Source organism: Sorex araneus, chromosome 4, assembly GCF_027595985.1.
Source record: "Sorex araneus isolate mSorAra2 chromosome 4, mSorAra2.pri, whole genome shotgun sequence".
In the NCBI taxonomy this organism is placed as follows: domain Eukaryota; kingdom Metazoa; phylum Chordata; class Mammalia; order Eulipotyphla; family Soricidae; genus Sorex; species Sorex araneus.
This window is the reverse complement of record NC_073305.1, coordinates 66402978-66416771: the sequence shown is the minus strand read 5'-3', so window position 1 is coordinate 66416771 and position 13794 is coordinate 66402978. Positions and strand designations below refer to the sequence as shown.

The window sequence follows — 13794 nt, the reverse complement described above, 5'->3', positions numbered from 1 at the left end:
TCCTCTACCCAGATCCCATTTTCCAGTAGCTAGGCAGTCACACCCAGAAACTGCCCCCGGTGCCCCGTGTAATCCCATCAAAGGCCAACATCCAGAGCCTTGAGACATCTTATAGCCTAGTTCTCTCTCTTGGAGAACCTGGCAAGCTACTGAGAGTTTTCCTGCCCACACAGGAGAGTCTGGCAAGCTCCTTGTGGCGTATTCATATTCCAAATCCAGTAACACTGATGGATCTCATTCTCCTGACCCTGAAAGAGCCTCTAATGTGGCACCCTTGGGAAAGATGAGCAAAGAGAGGCTGCTAAAAATTTCAGGGCTAGGACAAATGGAGACATTACTGGGCCTGCTTGAGCAAGTCGACAATCAACAGGATAGTGATGTGGGTGCTTGCAGGAAGCTTGGAATTGGTGCCACTAAGGAGAGGATGGCTGAGTCTGATGTGCTGAACCCTCTGTGATGGAGGGGTGTTTTAATTACTCGGCTGAGAGGCAGAACTGTCTCCCCGCCAGGCTTTGGTGCAGTGAGTTTGACTAGGTCTATCCCAATACTTCCTTGGGACCTATCACTCACTGTGTCCCTTCAGCAGGTTTGTACTTTGTTCCTCTCTGATCCACTGTCAGGATGCGCCCAGCTGTCCTCCCTGGCTGCCTGCTGTGTGCCCTTTGCCCTGCTCCAGTGCTCAACTCCAGACAGTTAGAAGATGAGACTTCCAAGGTGAGTGGCAGACACAGGCAGGAAACAGATAGCTTATATTCAGGAATAAGCCGCAGACACATCAGACAACAAAATCACTTTTTTTTTTCTACTTGGGTCACAAGTTACCTGTGGCGTATTCAATATGTCAAAAACAGTAACAACAAGTCTCACAATGCAGACGTTTCTGGTGCCTGCTTGAGCAAATCAATGAGCAGCAGGATGACAGTGACAGTGACAGTGACTTGGGTCACACTGAGCAGTGCTCTGGACTTACTCCTGAGTCTGCACGTATGGATCACTCCTGGTGGTGCCGGGTGGTGGGGGTTGCCGTATGTGGTGCCAGGGAGCTAACCCAGGTCAGTCAAATACAAGGCAAGCACTTTGCCTGTTGTACTTTATCTTTTGCCCCTTCATTTTTTTAAAAAAAGAACAAATTCAAAACCAAAACGTGATGGGGACCTGTGGGATGGGCTTAGTGCCTGAAGGCGTCCACCCTGCAAGCATCAAGCGAGTCTGATCTCTAGGGCTGCCTGCCTGAACTGTAGTGGCTCTGCTTTCTGGGACCCCTGGCCCTCAACAGGGTGCGACCTCCCACACACAGTTAGGTGAGAGCACATAATAAAGCTTTCAGCACCGGGTGAGCACTGCGACTGATCAGCAGGACTGGAGTGGTAGATCAGGGGTTCAGGTGCTTGATTTGCATGTCGCTGACCCTGATTCGATTCGGGTGCTGCATATGGTCCCATGGGCATCGCTAGGAGTGATCACTGAGCACAGAACAGCCCCGAGCACAGCACAGTTAGCGTGTGCACCCCCGAGCGAGCACCGGGGTTTAATGAGTGAAAATGGCAATCAGATGTTTGGTCCCTGGTGAGGATGCGACCAAGCTTGAGCATTGCAGCAGTAGCAGCAGCAAGGGAAAGGGGGAAAGTAGAACAAAACCAAACCCAGGACGTTGGCTTTACTGTGGGGCGTGGTTGTGTGGCGGATGCTCTCTGTTGGCTAGGAATGGCAGCACAGTGACATTATCATGGTGAACTGGGCTACTCCCCAGGGGCCCTTGAATTTTGTCTGTCAAATTAGCAAGCAAAATTCCTGGTGCTTCTGATGGAAAGTTTCATCACTTTACAGTGTTAAGTAGGTATGCAGCTGCGGCAGGCTGTAGCCAATGTTCAGGTGTCTCTGCTTCCAGTGTATGACACCAGATCCTTGTCATACACTGTCTTTTCTGGTCCATGATCTCTTTGTCTGACCCCGTCTCTGCTCTCTCTCTCTCTCTCTCTCTCTCTCTCTCTCTCTCTCTCTCTCTCTCTCTCTCTCTCTCTCTCTCTCTCCTCCAGTGTACAATAACCAAATTGTGGCTCTCACTCTTTTCATCGATCCAGTGGACGGCTTCTGAGTCTGAGATCTGCTGCTGGAGTCTGGAGCCTGTGTCTCTTGGTTGGTGTTTGCTACTCTTTGTCACCTTGGCTTTCCTCCGTTTTCAGCCACCTGTGCATAGGTGAGAACTACCCCCTTTCCTGACACCTGCCTATGACTCAGGTTCCTCTCTTGTGCCATGTCCTGCTTTTTTTTTAATATATAGATTTACTACCCTTACCCCTTACTCCCCTCCATGGTACTATTGATATTATAGCAACTGATACTGTGTCTGAAGGACCATGAAGCCACTTAACACAGGGTTATGGCCATTCTGTGGAAGTTCTGGTTCTATACCAAGTAGGAAAAAAGTAAAAGCAATATTAGAATAAAATAAGTAAGACTACCTTTAATTATCGCTTCAGCCCATTTCTATCCCTTTCTTCTTAATACAATGGAGAGTTCCTTATATATTTTACACATACTAAAATATTTCACATATTTTTTTTCCTGAAAAAAAATCCAAACATGGGGCTGGAGCAATAGTGAAGCACGGAAGTGTTTGCCTGGCACATGGCTGACCTGGGTTTGATTCCTGGCATCCAGTATGGTCCCCTGAGCCCCACTAGGGGTAATTAATGAGTGTAGAGCCAGAATATCACCTGAGCATTGCTAGGTGTGACCCAAAAAGCCAAAAAGCAAAATCCAGACATGAGGATGAAGAATGGACGATGCTGATCTCAGAGTTCCTAGATGATTATCTCTAACCATTGGAAATTCAAGATAACCAAGTCAGTGCTAATGATCAGTTAAATCAGCTAATCAAATAGAAGAGGAAAATATATTTAGCACTTAACTTTATTTTAAATATATGAACTGGGATGAAAATGTATTGAACTTTTATAATTATGCTATTTGAAAATATAAGATAGACTTTTTATGTGTCTTCTAAATGTACAGTTTTATGTGTGAAATTTTTTACTTAAATAGTATCATATTATATACTTGATCCCATAATTTTTGACTTACCACTGTTTTGAGTTTTTTCTGATACATGCACATCTCATAGTTCTTTTTTTTTCTTTTTGGGTTACACCTGGCGATGCACAGGGATTACTCCTGGCTCTGCACTCAGAAATTACTCCTGGCAGTGCTCGAGGGACCATACGGGATGCTGGGAATGGAACCCGGGTTGGCCACATGTAAGGCAAACGCCCTACCCACTGCTCCAGCCCCAACATCTCATAGTTCTTACTCATTTCTTTAGCTATCACATGATGTTCCATCATGAAAATATTGTATTTTATTTAGCTGATTGCCTACAGATGGGTATTCAGAATTTTTCCTTTTCTTGGCTTTGGGCCAGACCAGGTGGTGCTCTGGTGCTGCTACTCCCAGTTCTGTGCTCAGGAACTGCACGTGGCAGTTATCATGCTGTTATATAGTGCCAGGGATTGAATTGGGCCTCCTGCATGCAAAGCATGCATTTAACCATTAAACTGCCTCTCCAGCCTAGATTTCCCCCCCATTTATTTATTTGTTTTTATTTTTCAGTTTTCGGGCCACACCTGGCTGTGCTCAGGACTTACTCCTGGCTCTGTACTAAGAGATCAATCTTGGCTGGTCTTCGGAAGTCTGTGGGGTGTTGGGGATAGAACCTGGGTCTGCCATATGCAAGGCAAGTGCCCTATTCGATGTACTATTGATCTGCACCCTCCTTTATTTCATTTAAAAAATGCATAGGGGGGCTGGAGCGATATGCCTTGCACACGGCCCACCTGGGTTTGATCTCTGGCATCTCACAAGATCCTCTGAGCACTGCCGGTTGTAATTCCTGAGTACAGAGCCAGGAATAATCCTTGAGCATCACCAGTGTGACCTAAATAGTCAAAAAATTATGCGTAGAGTATTATGAGAAAGTTTTTGAACAAATTCACTGTTGACACTGAGATGTTGTGTTTACTATTTAAAGATCTTTGATAAATTACACATCTCTCTGCACGCACTTGAGTTTTTCTGCAGAAGTTTTATTGCCAGGTCAATGGTGTGTTTTTAGAGTATTGGTGATATACCTAAAATCCATGAAAAAGTGGATACTACAGAATGTCGCCATTCTTATCATTATATTCTTTTGGGATCTGGATATGTAAATTTCAGATCAGGTCAGGCCCTAACCATTAGAGATAAACAATTTTTTAGTTCCAATAAAATTTTCTCTGATGAGGAAATTCTCTTAAAATTTATGCTATCCGCTATGGTTACCATTAAGCTATTAAAAAATAAGTCAATAAACCTGAAAGCTTTGTAACTTTCCACATGGTGATTCAATAAAAGAATAAAATAAAAAAAAGTCAAGCGCTTGAAATCTGGTTATTATGACCAATGATGTTAATTTTATTACTGAAAAAATCATTATTTATTTAGTTTGGGGGCCATGTTCTGCAGTGCTCAGGGCTTGCTCCTGGCTCTGTGCTCAAGGATCGCCCTAGTGATATTTGGGTGACTGTTTATGGTGCCTGGGATTGAATTTGTGTCAGCCATAGTCAAGACATACTCTTTGGCCTCTGTCCTGTAGTTTCGGTCCTGGAACTGCATTTTAACTTTCATTTTGTTTTAATTTATTTAGCTCTAAGTTCAGTTAACTACACATCTGTCAGATCTCTCATTTTGAGTGGGGTGAAAGGTATATACTAACATAGGAGGAACAGCCGTTTTTTTTCTTCAGTCCCCAGTGTTTGGGAAAGTGACTCAGGAGAGATGGAAGTGAGAGCTGTTAAGCTCAATGAGAAGTTCAAGACTCTGCAACAGAAACTGGAGATATAAATAATCTCCCAAAAACCAGACATGTCGTTAAGATTTATCAGGCAGTTCCCCTCCCGTCCCTCCCAGGTTTGCTGACTTCTGTCTGCACAGCCCACCTTGGGCTCCTGACGGAGCTGCCTGGTCCTACAGGGCTGGCTCTGTACCTTGAATTGATGGGTATGTAAATACAGCCATTAACCTTAAGCACCTCAGCAAACTCCTCAGGCGCTGGAGTTTTCTTGTCCTTGAAAAGACTGGTTGATGGATGCCAAAATCTGACATTTCCTCGAACCCTCCAATACCTAGTTGAAGCAGTGGCCTTCAAAGTGATAGGCCAAGAAAGACACTGACATCGAGGATCTACTAGGTGTATATCCTGTGGCAGTGTTTGGGGATTTTTTTAATTTGAAAGTTTGTAATATCTCTTTATTGTTACTGTACTGGTGCCCACTCGAGCAAAATCGGTGAGCAACAGTATGACAGTGATACAGTGATACAGTGATCTCTTTATTGAATGCTATTTTCTTCCCCCTCCCCCCAATATTGGTAATTTTATGTATTTGCTAAATTTCTTTATCAGTTGAAATTCTGTGGTTTATAGTAATGCTGATAATCATTTATCATGAATATAATTCCAATATGACACCCATCACTAGTGTACCCAGCTCTCTTTCCCAAGGATCCCTCACATCCTCCCTGTCAACTCTTTCTCCCACAAACTCGGTTGTGTGCATCATTTCTCACATTCTGTTGCCTTGGACCTTGGTGCGACCTTGTTGTGCATCTTTATATCGAGAGAGAGAGAGAGAGAGAGAGAGAGAGAGAGAGAGAGAGAGAGAGAGAGATCTTTCTGTATCTGTCCCTCTCCTCACTAATCTCATTCAGTCGACATCCTCTAGTTCCATTCATATTGTTGCAAGTCCAGTGATTTTCTTTTTTCTCAGAGCTGTGTAGTGTTGCATTGTGTAGATACACTGTAGCTTCTTGACTTCTTCATCTCTCCTTGGGCATTCGGGTTGTTTCCATATCTTGGCTGTTGTACTAAATGCCTTGATGAACAAATAAATGTTTTTGTGTTTTTAGGAATAGATTCCAAGACACACTATCACTGTGTTGCATGGTAGTGCTGTTTGCATAGAGACTTTGCTTTTTGTGTTATTTTTTGGGACATAACCAGCAGAACTCAGGGCTTACTCATGACTTTGAACTCATGTGTCACTTTTGACAGTGCTTGGGGAGCATTTGGGGTGCTGGGGGTCAATCCTGGGTCTGCTGCATGCAAGGTGGATGTCATAACTACTCTTTCCCTATCCCTCAGGAATTTGAAGAGGTATTTTGGATATGTAAGAAATAGGAAGCTGTGTATTTATATTTACACCATTTTCCTTCTTCCCTGTTTTATGTTGTTGCACCTGTTGCAGCATCAGGGGATTCGCACTTGTTTGCAGTGTTCATACACACTTAGACATTTTGTGCAGGGGGTCAAACTAGTGGGGCACCAGGGATCACACTTGGACATGTGGGGTAGTGCTGGGGCTGGAACTTGCAGCCTCACCCCTGCAAGACAAGAACTCTGCCACCGAGTCACTGCCTCATGTCCTGTATATCCTATTTTTAAAAATAGAAAAACTGAGTTATGGGTTGAAAGCACTGGTTAACGAGAGTTCGTGGAAGATCCGCTTTTAAGGTTAATGAAGCAATAGAACAATGGAATTTTGTATGTGCTTAAAAATTAGACAAACCTTGGGCTTAAAGCAATACGGTTCCTTTTCTTCAAAGATACTTTGAAAGGTGTCTTGAAAGATTGCGGATTGAATGCAGATGGAGGAGACAGGTGGCAAATAAGGTTCCTATTGGCAATGTGTTCGGCTGTTTGGTTAGAGGAAAGGCAGCAGCCGAAAAGGAGAGGGGGGAGAAGGTTACAGCTGACAAAGCCTGATTCTCTCTGACGCACCTTCCTTACCCGCGTCATATATTTTGTAAAAGAGAGTGTGATTCTGTGTTGAAGGCTTTTGTTTTCCTTGTCATTGTTCCATGCATTGAGATGAAGTGCTACAGGCAGAGTGCAGGGACAAGTAAGGTTAGAATCTAGCCCTCGGTGAGTTCAGAATGTGCTAGAAAGATTTACAGCCTGCCAATTCATAATGTTCTTTTGAGTTATGTGTAGATACAGCTTTAGTTCTGGGAAATCCAAGTGCTGGAAAGCAAACCCCACAACAGATTTGGAATTGTAGAAATAACTATGACACAGATTGATACGAAGAGCCGTTTCTGGGGAGACCCAGACAAAGATATTCTGTGGCTTGGAGGCAAGAAGTTAAGAAAACTGTCAAGGCTATTAAAAGCCATCAGAGAATTCTCCAAATTGCCAATATTGAAGTTAGTTACAACTCATTTTCAAATAAATTGAAGTCTTACCGATTTGATGTGTTTTGACAGGAAATGTATATTTACTGCATGAAATCATGCCAGTTGCTGAGCTCTGAACCACAGTATTTCATAAATGATTAACATTAGACAGTGCCCATAAGAACTTCACACCTGTACTTAAATAGCATTTCACAAGAAAGAATTTCTCACAATTGCAAGATATTTACCTTATTTCCAAAAGTACACATTCACCCTGTAGGTTTTGAACTTGTCTGTCAAAAATACTTATTGCTTCTGAAGATAGAGAAATAGTCACTTAAAATATAAGAAGCTGAGCAGATAGATTCCACAAGTCTTGATCAATTCAATATTTATTGAATGAGGATAGGACTTTCATTTTCTTCCTTCACATATTTTGAAAATGCCTAATTTGCAGAAGGTAGTGGTCTAGATATGATTCTTGATACTAATATGTTTTTTCCATTCTATTTTCAGTTTAACAAGGGAGGTTTAACTACAGTGGAGATTGGAGAAAAATATTTTATATGAGTTAATCCTATTGTAAATTTAGTTAGGAGAAAAAATATTACATATGGTGTGGATAATCCTATTGTATATTCAATTTGAAAAATAATCACTTTCCATAAGACAGAGACAGAATTTTTTTTCTTTTTACTGAATCACCTTGACCTACATTTACAAAACTTTCATGTTTGAGTTTCAATCATACGATGATCGAACACCCATCTCTCCACCAGTGCACATTCTCCACTACCAATGTCCCCAGTATACACCCCCCTTTCCGAACCTTACCCTGTATCTGTGGCAGACAATTTCCCCCATACTCACTCTCTACTTTTGGGCATAATGGTTTGCAATATAGATACCAAGAAGTTATCACGTTTGGTCCTTTATCTACTTTGATCACACATCTACTATCCTGAATGATTCCTCCAACCATCATTGACTTAGAGATTCCTTCTCTATTCCAGCTGCCTTCTCCTCCAGTTCATGAGATAGGCTTCCAACTATGGAGCAATATTACTGGTCCTTGTGAGAGATAGAATTCTTTTTTAAAAAAAATTTTAAATTTTATAATATTTGATTACATTTAATATTCAAACACCGATCTCACCACCATTACACATTCCTACTACCATATCTGGGATGTTTCTATCCCAAGCCCCAATCCCTGTCCCAAAGCATAACCGAAATAATACATTTTGTATTGTTTGTTATGAAAAACTGCTAAAAATGCTGCAAAAACTATCCATAGAGGAAACAGTGTGAAGATTGTTCTATTTTGGCAGGGACCATTAAGACCTTCTTTAGGATGTCAAATATTGTTAAAGGTTGAGTGATGTGAACTTTCGTATATAAATCTGAAAAAAATCACTATCACTGTATCACTGTCATCCCATTGTTCATCGATTTGCTCAAGTGGGTACCAGTAACATCTCCATTCGTCCCAGCCCTGAGATTTTAGCAGCCTCTCCTTACTCTTCTTTCCCAATGATTGGAGGCTCTTTCAGGGTTAAGGGAATGCGGCCTGTTATTGTTACTGTATTTGGCATATCAAATAAGCCACGGGGAGCTTGCCAGGCTCTTCTGTGTGGGTGGGATACTCTGGGTAGCTTGCCGGGCTCTCCGAGAGGGACGGAGAATGTATATCAGACAATATAAGCAAGTATGTTATAACCAAACACATGTGTGCTGCTTTAGGTGCATCAGTGGGCAAGACTATAAGAGGCCACAGCTGCGCGCGCTTCCAGGAGCTTTGTTTTATATAGTCTCTGGATTTTGGTCATTGATGGGATTACATGGTGATGGGATTACGGGGATAGTTTCTGGGTGTGACTGCCAAACTACTGGAAAATAGCGGGGGTCTGAGTGAAGGAGGCCCAGTCCTAATCCAAGGAGGCTTGGAGATCTCAGCCCCAGGTCCCGCATGCCTGGGTTCCTCTGCCAGTTCCTTCATGCGTGGGGCTCATCTGAGTATGTGGAGAGTGGTCTTGAGCCTGGCTGTGGCTGCGTTCTGGAGGTTTTTGGCTGCCGGGGCTCTGCTTGGGGCAGGGAGGAAAACTCAACCCGTCCCCCTCTGAGGGTCCCCAGTAAAGAAAGTCTGGCGTGGGGGTAGGAGATTCTGCATATATATATATATATATATATATATATATATATGTGTGTGTGTGTGTGTATATATACTATGCATATATATTTTCCTCTATGATTGATTGCCTACTATTTGAACCCCATCAGATGTGGTGTGGTACTCTTGGAGAATGGATAGGGAGTGTCTTATGATGTGTCCATTCATGGTTGTGCAGTCCAGGAATAGGTTCACTCGAGCGTGAGGCTTGGCCCGAGTGTGTGGGGAGTAGCTTTGAGCATGGCAGAACTTGGGTTGTGGAGGTTTCGGCTGCCGGAGCTGGGCACCCTGAGTGAAACAGCTTGGCATGGGGTCTGGTGGCATGGCTTTGGGGGGAGACAGAATTCTTAACATGCAGAGGGCTCCCTGGCTCCCTCCTAGTCATACTCACCTCTCAGGGACTGTGAATATATCTCAGCAACAGATTCTGATTTCCCCTTATCTACAATTTAATATGTATAGAAACAAATGGAATATGCTCTTTACCATCTTTCCTTAGTGGCATGGTATGCTATTACATGAGACAGTGAATCTTCTTCACTGATGTGTAATATTTTATTCTGTTTATAAGCCATTCTTTATCTTTATCTACCTTTCTCCCTGTTCCCTAAATTTTGGCTCTTATATTTAAGAGTAGGCTGCTAAGAACATTCTCATATATAATTTCAGTGGTTTCACAGTCACTTCTGTTTCATTTTCTTTTTTTTGTTTTTGTGTTTTTTGTTTGTTTGTTTTGGGGCCACACCTGGCAATACTCAGAGATTACTCCTGGCTCTACACTCAGGGATCACTCCTAGTGGTGCTCAGGGGGCCATATGGGATGCTGGAGATCAAAAGTGGGTTGGCTGTATGCAAGGCAAGCACCCTACCCACTGTACAATTTCTCCAGCCCTTGTTTATTGATTTTGAGGCTAAGCATCCAAACCGTTTTTTTTTCAGTCAGAATTACAAAGCAATATAAAAATCATTGTTAGCATGCATACTGCTTATCATATGACTAGCTCTGTTTCAAATTCTCTATTAGCCTGTCTAGTAGGGTAAGAATTCTTTTGGCTTTGGGATCATACGCAAGTGATACCAGGGGTTGCTTCTGGAGGTTGCTCCTGGCTGCTCTTGGAGTCACCATGTGAATCAAACCTGGTCCTCAGACATAAAAGCCACCTGTCCCAGCCCTTTGAACTGTCTCCCTGGATCAGAACAATAATTTTTTAAAAAAATTTTTATTGAATCACCAGGTGGAAAGTTACAAAGTTCTCAGGTTTATGTCTCAGTTATACAATATTCAAACACCCATCTCTTCACCAGTGCCCATATTCCACCACCAAAAACCCCAGTGTACCCCCGACCCTGCCCCCCACCCCCAACTGTATAACTGATGAATTTCACTTCATTTTCTCTTTACCTTGATTATGTTCCATATTTAGCACAAAACTCACTATTGTTGTTGGAGTTTCCCCCCAAGAAAGACAGCCCTACTACCAAGGAAGCATTTGATAATTAGTTTTCCATTGCTAAGAATGAAGAGATTTGTAGCCCCATTACTCCAAGTACATAACTCTTCTTTTTTTCCCTTTTTCCTTTTCCTTTTTCCCCCCCTCATCCCCCTTCACGCGCCTCATAGTATGGTGGACGCCATGCCACGTTTCTCCCTGAAAATGGGAAACAACCAGGAAAGAGGGATATTTCCTTTTCTAGGCCAGCGTGGGGCTGTTGCTTAGTTCACAGTCCAGATAGGTGGCTGCTACTTTAAAAACCTTCAATATTTCAACAAAAACTCACTGTTATTATTTGGAGATTTCCCCCCACCCCAAGTCAGACCTGTTAAAAAGGAACCGTTTCACATTGCTGACAATTATAGATGTTAAGTTGCGCGGACGCTGCTGCATCCGCGCGGTTTTGGATTTCTGTATAAAGTCCAGGGAAAATTCTGCCAGAAATTGCATAGCCCAGCTTACAGTCCAGGGCATTGCTGTAAAAAGTCTCTGGAATCAAAGTCTTTAGGCTCAGAGGGTTCGTTTCACTCTCAGCAGCTCCAAATTTATCTGGGCCGAGGGCGTGCCGGTTACACCCACTTCCCATGATTCCCTAGGAGCCCCAAGTGTAAAAATCGTATATCTCTGGGTTAGGAGTCTTGGAAGATGGCTCCTGCCATGTGGACATTGCCGCCGCCGCCATTTTCCATGCAGGAAGACAGGGTGGGGAGGAAAGATCCACCCCCGGGCAGCACGGGGTTGTAGCCCAGTTCACAGTCCCAGTGCATTGCTATAAGAGGCTGCGTTGGATGCCCGAATGTGTTAGGTCTCTGGATTCAAAGTCTTTAGGTGTAGAGGGTCCCCAGAGCAAGAATTTTTTGTTTGTTCATTTTGTTGTTTGTTTTGAGGCCACACCTGACAGTGGTCAGGGCTTAATCCTGTCTCTTCACTCGGGGATCTCTGAGAGGGGCTCGGGAGACTGTGTGGGGGGCTGGGGGTGGAACCTACATAAGGATCCACGAAATGCAAGTGCCCACTTGCTGCATGATCTTTCCAGTCTCCAGAGCAAAAACTCTTTTCTTCATTTTACAGATCAGAAAATTGAGGAAGAGAATGACAGAGGATCTTGAGACAAATGACTCATAATTCACAGAGCAGGGATTTCTTTCTTTCTCTCCATCTTGCTCTGTCACTAAGAATGTCCTCCAAACTCTGATCATATTAGTAATATCGATTTCTCCAAATATTCCCATCCAGTAGGCCTTTGTGCCAGAGAGAAGATGTGTGAGGAATGCTCTGTAAATCAAACCATCGGAGCTGGAATTTGACCCTCAGCAGGTTGGCTGCAAGGCTCTGCTCTAAAACGTTCCGCTCAGTTCTGCAAGCTGATCCATTCTGCGCCATCCCATGGCTCTGTCAGCTGTTCTCCACCCCTCCCAACACTGCATTCCCCTTTTTTGGGTCCCTTGCTGCTCCAGCTGGCCAGCTGCCTCTCCTCTGCCCTGCTCTCTAAGCAGTGGTTCATGCTGTGACCCCACCAGGCCATTCGGTGTGAGAGGGAGGGAACAGTGTGGCTTGTGGACCACTGGGCTCTGGAGTTATGTGCCTGGACTGGCATCTGCGCTTCAGTCCCAAAGGAGTAAGTGTCGACTTTTTCCCGTGTCTTCATCATGGAGACGCTCTAGGTGAAGATTAGATGGGAAATGCATGTCCTGCGCACAGCACTGTGTTCGACTCATGGGACGTTCTTGTTTCAGGTGACTTAGGCGAAGTGGGGAGAAGAGAGGGGGCAGGTCCAGAGGGCAGTCTACCTAGTCTTCCTCTCTACCCACCTGGCTCATCTGGGGACGTTCAGGACTGATGGAAATCAGAGTTAGCACCGACAGTATAGGCCTTTTCGATCTGAGCAATGCCCAGCTGCGCACGAGTTGTGCTCGATTGCCTGGTGTGAGAAACGATTCCCGCCACCTGGCTTCTTTAGGAGTCCTGGGACTCGCCAGGAGCGAGGAATTGTTCTCTGAGGAAAAGAAAAATCACTCAGGTTCTTTACAGGTCTGTAACTTCCCCTCAGAAAAGTTTCAGGGAGAGATGAAAAAGGAAGTGAACAGTTTATTTAGAGGTTATGGGGGTGTGAGGGAACACATATGTCTGGATGAAATATAGGGGAGAGAGAGAGCAAGAGAGAGTTTATAGGCCTATGTGGGCCTTTCATGCAGATAAAAATCTGTTAGTAAAGTCTGTTAATGGGAAGAGCTTCGAATGTGGGGTGGTCACCTTTATGCCCTTTCTTCTGCTGGAGTTTCTCCTTCCCCTCTCCAGAGGCGGGTGGTTCCAGCCTACTCTGGGCTAGTGCTGGGCCAGGTAGGTCCTGTGAGCCTCAGTTCTTGTGTCCACAAATTGAATCTGCCCATAATGCTTGTAAGTACTCTAGGGCTAGTGACTGAGTCACTTTCTTTCTTTCTTTCTTTCTTTCTTTCTTTCTTTCTTTCTTTCTTTCTTTCTTTCTTTCTTTCTTTCTTTCTTTCTTTCTTTCTTTCTTTCTTTCTTTCTTTCTTTCTTTCTTTCTTTCTTTCCTTCTTTCCTTCCTTCTTTCCTTATTTCTTTCTTTTTATTTTATTTTTGGGTCACACCCAGCGATGCTCAGGGTTTCCTCATGGCTTTGCACTCAGGAATTACTCCTGGCGGTGCTCAGGGGACCATATGAGATGCTGGGAATCGAACCTGGGTCAGCCTTGTGCAAGGCAAAATACCCTACCCTCTGTGCTATTGCTTTCTTTCAATCACTTCTTGGTTCTATCACATTCTTCAAACTCTTTGCCAGCCCCACCTCCAGACATGTCTGTCTTATCTGCCTTTTTCATAAAAAAAGTGTAAATAACCCAATAAACCAGCAAAAACAAACAAACAAACAAACAAAAACCCCAAAACCCCAAACCCAGCCCTACA

General features: G+C 43.7%; 1 protein-coding gene across 7 annotated transcripts in view; it reads left to right on the top strand.

Moving 5' to 3' along the window:
- TAFA4 (TAFA chemokine like family member 4) overlaps window positions 1-13794 on the top strand; it is a 302837-nt gene that overhangs the window by 17116 nt on the left and 271927 nt on the right. For 4 of the 7 annotated variants that reach the window (XM_055135774.1, XM_055135768.1, XM_055135775.1 and 1 more), the window contains exon 2: window positions 2037-2197. The exons of the other annotated variants lie outside the window; for them this stretch is intronic. The gene's annotated coding sequence lies outside the window, so the exon portion shown is untranslated. The remainder of the gene's footprint in view (window positions 1-2036; window positions 2198-13794) is intronic. 7 annotated transcript variants of the gene reach the window in all.